The sequence below is a fragment of the Borostomias antarcticus genome (assembly GCF_949987555.1).
Source record: "Borostomias antarcticus genome assembly, chromosome: 17".
NCBI classification, from domain to species: Eukaryota; Metazoa; Chordata; class Actinopteri; order Stomiiformes; family Stomiidae; genus Borostomias; species Borostomias antarcticus.
The window spans coordinates 14912335-14928573 of record NC_140250.1 but is presented as its reverse complement, the minus strand read 5'-3'; positions in this window follow the sequence as shown (position 1 = coordinate 14928573).

The following is a 16239-nucleotide window of genomic DNA, read 5'->3' as shown; positions in this document are numbered from 1 at the left end:
GTTTTAGTAAGGAGATGCACTTGTGAGTTCTGGCAAGTAGTAGTACTTTGGCTTTTCCTACGTTAACAGAAAGAAGAGGGCCTTTATGGCAAAAGATAGGGAGGAGGCCAGATCAGTCCAGAAGGAGCTGAAGAGGGAGAAAGGCTAAGAATAGCTACAGGGAGAGGTTGTTGAAAGGAAGTTCAGATGGTGGACTCATACAAGTGCACTGGGAGTGCACCTGAACAACAAACTGGACTGGACTGACAACACTGAGGCCCTCTACAGGAAGGGACAGAGCAGACTGTTCTTCCTCAGGAGGCTCAGGTCCTTTGATGTGTGTAGCAGGCTGCTGTATGGGGCGGCTGTAGCTCAGTTGGTAGAGCGGGTCGTTCAATGATCGAAGGGTCAGTGGTTCGAATCCCAGCTCCAACTGTCCACATGTCGAAGTGTCCTTGAGCAAGACACCTAACCCCAAATTGCTCCCAATGAGCAGGTTAGCACCTTGCATGGCAGCTACCGCCATTGGAGTGTGTGTGTGAATGGGTGAATGAGAGGCCATTGTAAAGCGCTTTGAGTGCCGCTAAGGTGGAAAAGCGCTATATAAGTGCAGTCCATTTGCTGTGAATGTCCTACCAGTCAGCACACTGTTCTTTGCTGTCGCCTGCTGGGGAGGCAGCATCAAGGCAGGGCAGTAAAACCAGCTGAACAAGCTGGTGAGGAGGGCCGGAGCAAAAACTGGACTGCCTTGAGACTGTGGTGGAGAGGAGGATGGATAACCATGCTGGATAACCCCTCTCATCCCCTCCATGATCAGCTGTAGAAGATATATATATATATATATATCATATGTTTGAGTATTATTATAGATATGTATATATGTTTGAGTATTATTATACATATGTCTATACAGACTATATGTATGTATGTATGTATGTATCCAATATCTAGGCATAATGTAATTTAATTTGATCTATTATTATCTATCTATCTATTCCGCTGTACCTTTCCCACTGCTACTGTACCTTTTCGACTGCTGAAACCCCAAATTTCCCCCATGGCGCTTATTGAAGTAGATCTTATCTTATTAGAATAGATTGTATCTTATCTTATCTTATCTGCAAATGCAATTATTGAAAGTCGCTTTGGATAAAAGCATCAGCTAAATGACTGTAATGTCGTGTAATATAAAGTTAGATATCTCCAGGCTGGAGAAGCAGAGAAGCAAATAGAAGAAAGACTCTCCTTCCACTATCTCTCTCTTTCTTTCTCTCTCTCTCTCAAGCCTCCTCCCTTGTGCTATGACTTCTATTCTAAATAGAAATGTGTATCTCAGTACGATCTAGTCGTGTCTTCTACAGAAACCAAGGCTGGGGAGAAAGGGGCCAAAGAGGAGGCCGTGGTGGAGAACGCTACGCCAGACTACACCGCTGGTCTGGTCTCCACACAGGTCAATGCAGAACACCGCCATCTTTCTCACACTTTCCATCTCTCCCCCTCCCGCCAACCCTGTCACCACCTCTGCCCCCCTCTCACTATCTCCGTCTCCTCCCTCATGTTCTCTTTCCATCTCTGTAAAGAATGGATTGTCGAGAGGTTCTTCAAATCCAACGCTGCTTTATTAACATCAACTGCAGGCTCATCACATCTGCATACAACTGACATTCACGTGTCGTTTCTCTATCCATCATTCTCCAGTTCATATGTTGCCATGGAAACATTCAACATTACTGTCGTAATTAACATATGCCTATATATGACAATCTCTGCTTTTCACTCGCAGACACCGTCAAAGCTCCCCAGTGATTTATTTAAAATTTAAATTTCTTCAGCAGGTTGCAGCTCATGGCTTGGGCCTCCCTCCCTCCCCCCTTCCTCCTCAGCCAACGCTGGCGACTCGGGGCACGACGCCCTCTGGCGGCGGGCACGGCCAGCACTGCCTTTCCTGACCGGTGGAAGCAACGTAGCCCATGTACAATGTCACCCCCCCCCCCCCCCCCCCCGCCTCCCCCAGCACACCTGTCAGCAACCTACCCCCAGCCACCACCGCCACCCAGCCTGAGACCCTCGCACAGCCCCCTGGCGTGGCCCAGCCCCACACCCCAGCCCAAGAACACCCTGTTACTCACGGTGAGCCTGTGGCCAGTACCTGCCTTGCTATGTGTATGTGTGTGTGATCTCTCAACCATGTGTCCCCTCTACCCCCCAGAGAGAACAGATGTACAATACGCTGCCGAGGAGATGTTCAAGACTGTCAACAAGGTCACCAGGCCAGAGAAGACCCTCATACCGGGCTTCATGGCTGGATCCAGAGGTACAATACAGTGTGTGTGTGTGTGTGTGTGTGTGCACTTGCCCCAGGGGGTGTTTGGAAAGGTTCTGTTGATAAACCTCATTATATCATAGGACACATTATTTGTACGAGTTCCCTAGACTAGCCTACATCATGTGAGTATATACAAAAGTCCTCCTACTGTAGTATGCCGTTGTTCACGTGTTCTGAAGTATCTCACTCACAAGCACGCACGCACACACACACACACACACACACACACACACACACACACACACACACACACACACACACACACACACACACACACACACACACACACACAAACATACACACTAGTTCTGGGAGTGGAGCTGGGCCCCACAGTTGAGCCTTTGGCGGGGTGGCCGGCACACAAGTGCTGATGCAGGGCTGAACTTGCTCATCTTCGTTACTTCTCTTGACCTCTGGTCGCCATCGAAACTGAAAATTATATAGTGGCACCTGTACTCTGATTGGTAGCAGGTGCGTACATTTTTTCCTCTTCAGTCAGTGACCGTTGCCTGGCAACGTAGGGTAAACCACTAGGAGCGAAGCGCCCTGTGGGGCAGAGCTCCACGAAATAGAGCCCATGCCCGGAGCAGAGTGACATCATCCAGATCAAGCTGGGCGAACACACCGAGGTGCTTCCCACGGCGGACGGCACCGGCAGCACCACCATGCTGCTGGAGATGAACTACTCCACGGGCCAGAGGACCCGGCTGAAGAAATACAAACCTGTCACCAACGCCTCCTGAGGCCGTGGCTGAGGACTGAGTGCAGACACACGCACGCACGCACGCACGCACGCACGCACGCACACACGCACACACACACACACACACACACACACACACACACACACACACACAGACTACATACTCATTCATTCATTTAGTAAAGTGCATATACACTCAAATGCTGTATGTATTGTGCACACACCTGCACACATCTTTGCATTGCCAAAAGGCGGGACAATTCAAGAGTCTCTTCTGTTTATTTTTCTTGGTTTGTTTACTTTCTTTTATTACTACTTTTTTTTCTGTCTTAAAACGACAGATTCCTGAATGTGTTGTAGTTAAAGGCGGGGTTATTGAGTCTGAAGTATCTGGGAGAGGAGCGCTTTCCTACTTGCAGAAAGACAAGACTCCCCTGTTCTGTCTTCCAGGCGTGCTGTGTACTCCCAAGGTTAAAGCAAACCATGTCTGATGTGAACAAAACAATTCTGTTTTTTCATTGTGAGAATGTTTTGAATGTGACATTCACAGTTTCTTTCTCCTACCTGCTGAGAAAAGAATAAAATCGAGGGAAGACAGATGCGCTTCCGATGATTAACACATGGGGGTTCTTGTTGATGATGATGCATATTTTCTTTGCTGTCAAGGTCTGTTTTGATTTTTTTTTTTTTGTATTTTATTAAGAAGGGAAGAAAGTGTAACATTTTCAGACTCAACAGTGCTTCCCACAGTCCTTTGCTGCCTCATTCTGTTGTCCCAGAGGAGGTTAAGATGTTCTTTCATTGTGGTATAATTAACAAAAATGAACACAATGGTCTCCAATTCATTCATTTATTTTTACACTTTACTAAATTCTTTTTTATGAGACTTGATGGTAATCCATGACAGCTATAATTAAACGTCAGTCAGATTCTCTGGACAGATAATAGCCTATTTATTAATTGTGGCAGAGTAAAAGGGAGCCCAGTCGAGATAAGACATGCTCTGTATCATTTCATGGCATCATTTCAGAACATAATGGTATAAAAAATTATCCAATTTCAAAATGGACAGGTAAAGTGTGTGCTATTACTGTTCGACTGAAGTCATTTGTACAAAAATACATGTTTGGACAAGACGGCACTGAAACGATTGAGAGTGTCTTTTCAATCAACATTCATTTTGCTATAAAAACGGTCAGAAAGCCACTGCAACCATCTGCTGACCATGACAGCAAGACTAAACCTACAGGACTGGACATGACCAGTGTTGTGTGTACAGTGAAATGAGAATCAGAAAATATCTTTAAAATCATGTGTCTCGAATCTAAAGCACAATGCCTGAGGCATTAGAATGTTTATTTTGCATCACTTGGGGCTTCAATTCACAACCTTAGACGAGATATTGTTACCTGCCAAGTGAGAAGCCATGGATGGCAATCACCCAGGGGACAAGAAGCACCACAAATACAGTACACAAACTGACAGTGGCACACTGACTAAGGGTCGAGAACAAGCAGACAGCTGGCAGTTTGGCCTTTTATAAAACGTAGGTTCTACAAAACAAAATGTCTCAAACAAACTTAATTAGCCTACATGAAGCCTCCAGCTGCCTCTTTCCCCAGAGCACTTCAGGCAGGGATTTACCATCCATCCATCCATCCATCCATCCATCCATCCATCCATCCATCCATCCATCCATCCATCCATCCATCCATCCATCCATCCATCCATCCATCCATCCATCCATCCATCCATCCATCCATCCATCCATCCATCCATCCATCCATCCATCCATCCATCCATCCATCCATCCATCCATCCATCCATCCATCCATCCATCCATCCATCCATCCATCCATCCATCCATCCATCCATCCATCCATCCATCCATCCATCCATCCATCCATCCATCCATCCATCCATCCATCCATCCATCCATCCATCCATCCATCCATCCATCCATCCATCCATCCATCCATCCATCCATCCATCCATCCATCCATCCATCCATCCATCCATCCATCCATCCATCCATCCATCCATCCATCCATCCATCCATCCATCCATCCATCCATCCATCCATCCATCCATCCATCCATCCATCCATCCATCCATCCATCCATCCATCCATCCATCCATCCATCCATCCATCCATCCATCCCAATACTTGACAGTTTAACAACAATAATCAGATTAAAAATCCAAAGTGCCATTGTGCAATAGCCAGTTGAATAACAGGCCTACAATTCAAAACAATATTACAAAACAATAAACAATTCAAGTCAGGTCAGATCAATTGTGGCCCAGTTAAGTCTCGGGTGTGTCCTGTTTTGATCAATGGTCCTTCTCCTTTTGAGTTCGGTTTTGATCTGTTTGAAAACCATACATGAGCCAATGAAGGTGCCATCGATAGACATTTTGCACCGGGTTTTCCATAGTTTAAAAACAGTGATACAGATACATATATAAAACAGTTTATGGTTGTCGGTGCTGTCAAAATTGGCATACACCATTTTCCACTCACAAGGCACTTTGACTCCTATATCATACATTTTTTCCCATACATATTTGGCTCTATCACATTCTATTATAAGGTGTTCTATTGTTTCTATTTCTTTACAGGTTGGCATTGGGCACTCCACTGTCCTGACTGAGGGGAGGTAGTTCAGCACCTCTCTGACGGGTAGTTTGCCGTTTACCGTCAGCCACATAGTGTCACGCATGACTCCAGATATATCATCACAGTTTAAGTATTTGATTAATTGTTTACTTTGGTCTTCTGTTAAATCTTTATACAATACCATCCCCCCATAGAGGTGGTCACTTATCTGTTGATATAATGCTTTTGCTAGTTTGAGAGCACCAATCAATATTTAGACCGGCGTACTTGTCTACGAAGACTGCATATGACACCTTGTGGCCAGGTACGGTTGGTTTACGTCTTGTTCGTTTCCACTGGTCTCTTTCCCCTATCCATGATGCTTTGTTTTGTATTCCTTTTGCTATGTTTCTACAATAAGCTATGTTCAGCTTCAGGCCAACATCAACAGCACCGAGCCCACCATGTGCCGTGCTCTTATACATCAGGGCTCTCTTTGCCACTTCCCTGTTGCTTCCCCATATAAAACGAACACACATTTTATTAATCTTTTGCATTGTGGTTGCAGGTGGTGGGAGTATGTTGGCTAAAAAAAGTAGTTTTGATATAATAAAAGTCTTTACAATCTGTATTTTTGAGTTGTATGTACTTGTCCTGAATCTCCACTTGTTAGTCTCTTCTTCTATTTCTTTTTCTTTTCTCTGCCAATTTTTGTGTATGACATCCTTATTGCTGAATAAAATTCCTAATATTTTCATTTCTTCTTTTACATCTATGAGCAGGTTAGGTTTTTTCTTTTCCTCTCCTATCCAGATGCACTCAGTTTTGCTATCATTTAACTTGGCTCCTGAAGCCTGCTCATACTCATGAAAGTGTTCTCTCACTATGTCGAGTTCCTTCTGATTTTTTATAAAGACAGTCACGTCGTCGGCATAGGCAGCTACCCTCTCTCTTGTCCTATACGGTTTAACTCCTCTGATTCTTTTATCATTCTTTATTCTGTTGAGTAGTGGGCTGATGGCTATAACATAGAGCGCTGCGCTCAGAGGACACCCTTGTTTCAGTCCTTTCTTTAGCTCAATAAAATCAGTAAGACTCCCATTAACCTTGACGGCCACCTGCGACTTCGCATACAATAGTCTAATCATATCAATAAATACTTCGGGGAACCCATATTTTTTTAAGACACACCATACATACTCCCGGTTTATGAGGTCAAAAGCTCTCTTCTGGTCAAACCCGACAATGAAGAAGCCCTGATCTGTAGGCCTGTCTGCCATTATCATTTCTCTGATTTTACTCAGGTTGTCCCACATGACGTGACCTTTTATTGCACATGTCTGTTCCTCCTCTATGATTCGTTGTAGGACACTACTTATTCTTAACATTATTATTTTAGCAAATATTTTATAATCTATGTTCGTTAAGGTTATCTGTCTCCAGTTATTAAAATCACTTTCATCACCCTTTTTAAAGATCAGAGAAATAATGCCCTGGTAAAAACTACTGTGCATGTGGTTTGTAGCAATACCTTCATTGAAGGTAAAAGCCAACATTTCTACAAGCTCCCCGGAGAAAGCCTGGTAGAACTCACTTGGGAGGCCGTCAGGACCTGGTGATTTACCTCTGCTCAGAAGTAAGATGGCAGACATGATCTCCTCTCTGGTTATGAGACCCAGCAGCCCTGCAGTTTCGCAGACACCTGCCAGCGAGGCCTTCGATAGGAAGTACTCGGGACCCTGTGAGCTGTCATTAACATTCCCATACACTTCCTCGAAGTTGTCTATGATCACTTGACTGATTTCTTTATCATCATGAACAATATTGCCATCTCTGTTTCTAAGTACTTTGATACATTTATGGTCTACTCTTTCCTTATATTTATGTATGATCGTATTAATGTTTGAAGGGTCATCTGCTTCTACTCCTGCATGCACTTTCACTGTACTTACATATTCATTATTAAAAACTGCAAGCTTTGTCTCAACATCTTCAAGCTTCTTTTCATCATGCTCGGTCAAAAGGCATTTCCTTATACATTTAATATCTATATATGTTTTCCTTAAATCATTATACTCCTTATTTCGATTTTCATTTAAAAGTTTACATTGAAGAATAAGGTGCCTTTTAAGGCTTCTCTTCATCTCCTCCCATAGCTCTACAGCCGAGCCGGTGAGAACTCTTAATTCTTTCACTCTTCGAATTTCATTTCTCACACTTTGTAACACATTTGTGTTTTTCAGACAGTGCACATTTAATTTCCAGCTGTTCTGCCGGGGGCCTGCTCTTGGGAGGCTGACCGTGGTCCGTACAGCCAAATGGTCAGAGCTGACCCAGGCCTCTGTTCCATACGTTTGTACATTGAACTTGTCGGATACATAAACCCTGTCTATCCTCGTTTTGTACCTAGCTTCAAAACGAGTGAAACCGGTTGCATTTGGGTGGAGAACTCTAAAAACATCTTTCATTTTGAACATTTCACATGTGGTTTTAAGTATTTTGCTAGCTCGGCTAGGCTTGAAAGGTCTCGCTGGGATACGGTCGTTGATTTCAGTAGTGGTATTGAAATCTCCTGCCAGAATCATATCATGTTGTCCACACAAAACCTCTTTGACCCTATCAAATAGTTGTACTTTTTCCTTGTCCTTCTGACTTGTATAGACATTGATCAACCTGAGTTTTTGCTTTTTCATGATACAATCCAAAACTAGCAGGCGACCAGGTATCAGCTCTCGTTTCTTTATTATCTCTACGTCTTTTGTGTTAAAGAAGATTCCTATACCATCTGTTCTATCAGTGCCGATGGTGAATTCAGAGTGTCCATTCAACCAACGTGCTTTTACATCTCTAACTTGTGCAAAGATGACTTCGGCTTTGATGTTTTTTAGGACCGCTAGCTTCTCTCTCCTCGGCTTTGCCGATAAAATACCTCTGAGATTGATGGTAGCAATGTTTAGGCTCATGAGGTATATAGTTGCAGCTAGATATAAGCCAAGTCTACACATCATTCATGATTTTTGTTCTTCTTCTTGTCTTTCTTATTTCTCGTTCTCTTTCTTTCCTGGGTTCTAGTGTCCTCAGGGGACAATCTCCCTCTCTTGCCCACTAGATTGGGGAAGTTTTCTGGTGTCACCTGTAGAGAGGCGCCTTCCTCGCCTTCCGTCCGCCCGCACAGCATGGCTAGGGCTTCGTCCAGATCGACGCGCAGGCTGGCTGAGTCAGGTACCACGCTTGCCACCTGGTAACTGGTCAAGCTGTTCTGGCTGATGTCCTGTGATGCCCACGTCCCGACGCCACTGTTGTCTTCCGGGAGCTGGGTTGATGTGTCTGACTCAGAGTCAGACTCAGCTGTTGGTGGTGTCGCTGGTGAGGTTGTCGTCACGTCTGTACCGCTCTCCGCCGCTGTTGACGCCGTCGACAGTGCCGCCTCCCTCGCCGATGCCGCCTCCGTCGCTGGTGCCACCTACGTCGCCGTTGTCACCGCCGTCGCCGCCGCTTCGGTGGATGCTGCCGTCTCTGGAGCTGCTGCCGATGGTGTTGGTGCCGCAGCTGGATCCTCCATCTCTGCCGGTGCTGCCGATGAAGTCACTGGGGGTAGGGGGTTCTGCGGTGCTGCTCTCTCTGCTGCCGGTGGTGCCTTGTGCTGCTGGCTCTGAGGATGCTGGTAGGTCTCTGGCTCTGCTGCTGTACTTGTCGTGGGTGCTGGTAATGAAACCTCCTGTGCAGATGTTGAGGTTGGTGGAGCTGGGCGCTGCCCACCTGTTGCTCTGGCCCGGTTACTATATGAGGATGGGCAGGTGAAATAGCTGTGGCCTTCACCTAGGCACAGGGTGCAGGTCTCGGTGTTGTCACACTGCTTCCCCTTGTGGCCGACTTGTCCACAGCGCCAGCACTTGACCACGTGACAATCTTTAGCTTGGTGGGAAATTGACTGACAGATGTAGCACCGCTGGGTCTGCCCCGGGTGAGTGATCTTGCCATTGTATGGGCCGAGGGAGATGGAATTTGGCAGGGATGTGAGCCGCCCCTCGCCGTCACGGTTAAGCTTGACTCGGTAGCGCCGCACCCCAACCACAGCCCAAGGTTGTCCAAAAGTTTCTCCACCGGCCGCAGGATGGTACAGTACCGGCGGAGGTAGTGCTCCACGTCATGGTCAGCGACCCTCGCGGTCCAGAACTTGACAATAATGGACAGGGTGTCAGCTGGGACGGAGGAGTGTGCCTCAAAATCTTTCCAATCACTGTCTGCTCTATCTGCAAACAAACCCAAGAATTTCCGCAGAGAGCGATCTGTGTGAAAGCTTAGCTCAAAAGTCTTTTCTGGAGGGAAGCTCGATAAACGAGAAAACCTCGCTTACCTCAATCCAGGTCGTGCTAAACAAGCGGCGACCAACAGAGTCTCGGGTAGGAGGCTCACCCTGCCCAACAAAACGCAGCCTGACCCAGTGCCGGCCGGCCTGGTCGGCCATGGTTTTTGCAGGAGAGCAAATGTGTTTGTTTTAGAATGTGTTTGTTTGAATGTACTTCAAACGCATTTGGTATGAGGGGACCGCAGACACCGCGAGGTGCTGCGGTCAAAACTTTTTTTCACGTTCCTGATGCTCACAATAGGGAGACGTGTTTGTGTAATACGTCTGTCAGACTTCTCAGGATGATGACTCCTTGCTTCTCAGGAACGAAAAGCCATGCAGATGAATGCCGGAAGAGAATCAACGACAGACAATACCCCCTCGTAGTCTCACACCACTCCCCCTGCTGGTAGCAATGGATATTGATGTATCCCAATAGAAAATTAGCAAATAAGAAGTAAATTAAATTATAATTGTGAACACATATTTAGTGTGCGTCACACACTCCCCAACAACAAGAGATGACTCCTGACATATTCAACTCTCTCAACCTATCTACACTCAAAACGTCTGTACCTCTAAATCCTCAAGGTAAGTTTCTATACTTAATACACATATGTGGGAATACTATAAGGCATTACTGCGGGGTAAGGCAGTGCTTGGTATGGTAATATCTGATTTGGACATGTGAACTGATAGAATGGAACTGGTGCCACTAACATAGGGGATGCACACCAAGCTGCTAAACTGTTGACTGCAGAGTAAGGCTGAAATGAGGGCTGGCCTAATGCTTGGTAAGTTAAGGTTTGTGCTGGTTTTCTCTCTGGGTTTGACCTTCTAACTGACTGTGTGTGGTTATCAGTTGTAGGGGACAGGGTAGGCGGGAGAGGTTCCTCTTCACATGCAGATTCAGCACTCCGTTCATGCTCACTGTCGGCCTCTGGTAACTCAAGCTCTTCAGGTGGGCCTTCCTCTATTGTTTCCTCTGGCACTCCTGGTTCTTTCGTTTCCTTTCCAGATGTCTCCACTCTAACATTTTCTCTTGCAGGTTCATGGTAATTACGGACAGAACGTCGAGGATTACAGGTCGGTACATTGCCAACAGAGTTCCTCCGAGGATTGCTGGTAAGTACATTGTTCTCTTGTTTTCGTCCATTCTCTGTTGGTATTCGCAGCCAGTACCGGTACTCAGGCGCTTCATCATCATCCGACTCCGTCTCACCCTGCTGGGACCGTTGTCTTCCACTCTCTGATGCTCTGTCTTTGTCATTCTTCCTCTTCTTCCTAGAGGTTGTTGCCTTTACTGGTGTCGGTAAGTCTGCAGGTAGGTCGTTCACCAGATGTAGCAAATTTCGATGTAGGACCCGTGATTTCGACCCATCTGTCTCTGAGACTACTCTGTACACTGGACTGTCGTTGACTCTTTCCTTGACAACATAGATTTTGTTCTCCCAGTAGGCCCTTAGTTTTCCGGGTCCCCCTCTCTCTCCCAGATTACGTACAAGGATTCTGTCACCTGGTTGCAGGATGACCCCTCTTACATGCCGGTCGTAGTACCTCTTCCCTCGGGCGCTGGACTGCCTGCTGTTCTCCGATGCGATCCGGTAAGCTTCAGTCATTCTCTTGGCCCAGCTCTCTGCATAGCCCCTTGGTGTCTGGGCTTGCTCGTTGGTGTTCAGCCTAAACAGGAGGTCAACTGGGAGGCGTGGATGGCGACCATACAGCAGGTAGAAAGGTGAGTATCCTGTCGACTCATGACGTGTGCAATTATAAGCATGGACGATCTGAGGGAGGTGCTCCTTCCACCTGGACTTCTCTTTTTCAGCAAGGGTCCTCAGCATTTGCAACAGGGTCCTGGTAAAGCGCTCAGCTGGGTTGCCCTGTGGATGATATGGGGTTGTTCTTGAGTGTCCAACTCCACTCAAGTTCTGCAGGGTGGTGAAGAGTTCATTCTCGAACTCGCGACCTTGGTCGTGGTGTAGTTTTTCAGGATAGCCAAACCTTGGGACAAAGTCATTGAATATTCTCTCTGCAGCTGTCTTTCCTGACTTATTCTTTGTTGCATAAGCTTGGGCGTATCTGGTAAAATGGTCAATGACCACGAGAATGTACTCGTAGCCACCTTTCCTGGGCTCCAGATGTAGGTAGTCAATGGAGACGAGCTCGAGTGGTGAGGTAGTCGTAATGCTGCTCATCGGTGCTCTTACATGGACAGCTGGCTTCTTTTGTTTTATGCACTGGCATCGTCTGGTGACATAGGCTTCCACATCCTGTCTCATAAAGGGCCAATAAAAGCGGTCTCTCGCCAGGCTCAGCACCCTCTCCAATCCAACGTGGCCCATATCGTTGTGCAGCTGCTGAAGGACCGTTGGTTTGTACTGGGCAGGTAGGACTAACTGGTGTCTGTGGCTGGTCTTCCGGTATAAGAGCCCATTTTCTATGTGAAGCTTGTTCCACTCGTGCATCAGTTTCTTTACAGCACCACTGGCTCCCTGTCTCATCTGCTGGGTAAGTACTGGATTTGTCTCTTTCAGCTTCATTATTGTCCCTATGTCTAGATCAGATCTTTGGGCTTCGACCAGCACGTCGTGATCTATTGCGGGCATAGGGGTTGAGATGCTGCCCTCAGGTGGGCTGTTTTGTTTCATATCCAGGGCCGCAACCCAAGCAACCTCCTGCACTCTTGCGGCTCTGCTCCCTTCCCATGTAGCCTCAACAACCTCCTGGGTTAGCTCCACTGTGCACTCAGCCATATACTTGTCCACCTCCAGAGGACAGTGAGAGAGTGTATCCGCGTCAATGTTGGCTTTCCCTGGCCGGTAGCGGATCTCAAACCTGAAGTCAGACAACTCTCCCACCCACCTGTGACCGGCTGCATTCAACTTGGCAGTGCTCAGGATGTATGTCAGGGGGTTGTTATCTGTATAAACTATGAAATGTGGTGCATAGAACAAGTAATCTCGGAACTTCTCGCATATGGCCCACTTGAGGGCGAGGAACTCTAGCTTCCCAGAGTGAAGCCTGTAGTTCCGTTCAGCAGGGGTTAGAGTCCTTGAGCCATACCCTGTGACTCTCAGCTTACCATTCTGTCGTTGATACAGGACTGCTCCCAGTCCTTGCTCCGAAGCGTCAGTATGGAGAACGAAAGGTGAATCGAAATTTGGGTAGGCCAGAATGGGCGGATTGGTCAAGGTATCAATCAGTCTGCAGAGGACTCTTTGGTGTTCTTCACGCCATGTCACCGGGGTTCTCGAGAGTAACTGAGCACCTTTTCCTTTCCCTCTCCTGAGTTTTCCTGGCCGGGTATCTGATATGGCATCTTTCGTTTGCAGTAACTCATAGATTGGACTGGCAATCTTGGAAAAGTCTTGGATGTATGCCCGATAGTAACTCAGGAATCCAAGGACCCTGCGGACGTCCCCCACAGTGGTAGGTGTCTTGTCCCTTAGCGCGTAGACAGCCTCCAAATCTTTTGGGTCAATTCGGACACCTTCTGCTGATACTAGTCGTCCCACGTATCTCACTTCCTGTTTGAAGAGTTCACATTTGGTTGGTCTCAGCTTCACACCATGATGCTGTAGTACTTGCAGAACCTTCCTCAGTGCCTCCACATGCTCCTCAAATGTCCTGGCATAGCACAGCACGTCATCTAAGTACGGGATACAACATTCATCTCGCAGCGAGTCTAGCATCCCTTCCATGCTGCGTTGGAAAGCAGCTGGGGCGTTTGTCAACCCGAAGGGGATCCGTATCCACTCGTAGAGACCCCAAGGCGTGACAAATGCTGTCAGATGGCGTGAACCCTCAGCAATGAATCCCTGATGACAGGCTTTTCCCTGGTCCAGGATTGAAAATCAGCTATAGCCACCAAGAGTATCGGTGAGGTCCTGGATCCGGGGCAAGGGGTGTCTATCGGGCACTGTTTTCTGGTTCAACAACCGATAGTCACTTCTTTGTACAGAGGTTTCGGCACAGAGGTGTATGATTTCTGTACTGGAATATCATCCTTGAGTGTGATGGACATCTGTAAGCTCGGAATGCACCCCATGTCGTCTTCGTCTCGGGAGAAGGCCAGTGACTCCTCATGAAGCATTGTTTTGACTATCTTTTGCTGGTCATCACTGAGATGACTCACATTGACTGGAGGGTCCCATTTTTCAACTGGAGCGTCTCCACTGGTTGATGGCTCAGTCTTCTTGACTTCGACTCTATCTGGTTGTCTGGCTGTTACCGTCTGGTCAGTCTCCATTATTTTTGCAATAGATTGGATGCTTCCAAGTGCAGTCCTGCGAGGGAGAACTACATCATGCCTAGTGTGATTTCCGATTGGGACTCGGACAAAATCATCAACTTCAATCAACCCATCCCCCATATCTAGCTGCTGGAGTCGCATATCATCTTGGCTGTGTTCAAACAGCACGACTGGCTCAGTAAGGTCCAGGTGCACTGGCACCTTGCATTTGACATGTGCAACTTGGCCTGCACGGATGACGATGTATTGTAACCCAACTTTAACTAGGGCAGGGCCAACCTCAGCAGCAGTCTGTGTCTGGATGAAGTTCACTATTGTGGTGGCTTTGTCACTTTCAATCTCCATCGCACCGCTCAACAGGTTTGCCACAACCGAGAGGACCTCAGCCACATTCTTTTGTCCCCTAATCAGCTGCTCAATCACATTGAACCCAAGAAGCGGACGGTCTAGTGGCATGCTTCCAACAAGGAACGGCACTTGGATGGACAGATTAGGATTGCTGTTGCCAGGGAGATTCACGGTCACTTCAACCCATCCGTCGTAGGGTACGGGAGCTCCATTAACTGCGGGGATGTTGAGGGGTTTGGTCCCCAGCAGCTCGTTCAGTGGCCGAACTCTATGGTCAGGTAGGTATCTTTGTCTCCATTTGTGATCCAGGATACTATAAAAGACAATGAGATTCATCAATACTGACCTGTGCACCAGTGTCAAGTAGAGCTGTTACAGCAAAGCCATTCATGTTACATCTGAGTAGACACTTATTCCCCACTAGCGCCGCCACTTTGTCATGCGCACGTTGGTTTCCAGTTGGCGCCTGTGGTGAGATGGTACAGTTGGCGTCAACGTTGTGCATTCGAGATTGGCTTGGCCTGGCCTCGGGTGAGTGATGACTGTTGGCTACCGTTTGTAGCTCTGTTGGCTGCTGGTGCCTCGTTCTGATTCCTCCTTTCCCTCTCAGGCATCCGACGGCCCTGTGACCTGCTTCTCCACAGACAAAGCAGTGAGTACATGGTGTGATGCCCTGCTCAATACATCTCGGGCAACCACGTGGTCTCTCTTCCCTTCTAAATGACTGTCTATTCACAGGACAATTACATGAGCGTTCTGGGGATTTTGTTTGTTTCAGAGACTCAATGACGCTAGTCAGCGCTTCAACCTGAGCGCTTAACTCCTGGATTGTTTTGGTCTTACTCTTGTTCTTTGTATCAGAGGTTGTCTCTGATTTAGCCTCTTGTGTTGAGTCAAGTTGCACACTTCTGACTGTAGTTATTTTCTGACGTGAAGCATGACCTAACCTGCGCTGCCTTTCACTCTCCTCGCTCATTACTTTAATGACCTGTTTAATAAGGACTTCGTCAGACACACTGTGGTCAGTAAGGAGGGGTTTTAACTCATTCCTGAGCTCACTGTATTTCGGAGCAAGACCCTGATGAATGGGCCGCAGGAAGACATTTTGGACATTTCGTGGGTCATACTCGATGTCAGTGATCGCGTGTCTGGATGCGAACATCACCTTTTGTTTCAGTCCAATCAACCTGTAAAGGAACTGTTGAGGCATTTCGTTTTCATGTTGTTTGGTGCTCATCAGCTCCTGGAAGAGCTCGGTGCTGCTCTTTTCACTCAGATGAGACTGGAGAAAGCTTTTTAATTCAGTCACCGTCATATCGTCTTTGTTGATAAGCATATCTTTGTACTGTCCTGGTTTTATGATGCGGAATACACCTTGGATGATTTCGCTCTCAAGTGTGGTTAGTTCTGATTCCCTCTTCCATCTGTTTACACAGGTTGCTGTAGCTGATATCAGATGACTGGTCACCTCCCTGACCCCCATGTATTTTGAACTCTCTGCGCTGTAGTAATGACAGATCTCTTAGGGAGAACATTGTGTCTGCCCTACGTTGTGAAGCCCTTTCAGTCTGGTGAGTAGGTGCCACACTTTCTCGTGCTAGGAGGGAATATGGTTTGTCAGACATAATGGTGACAGGTGATTTCTGACATTCTGTGAGCTTCCTACCTATCTCTTCATAATTAG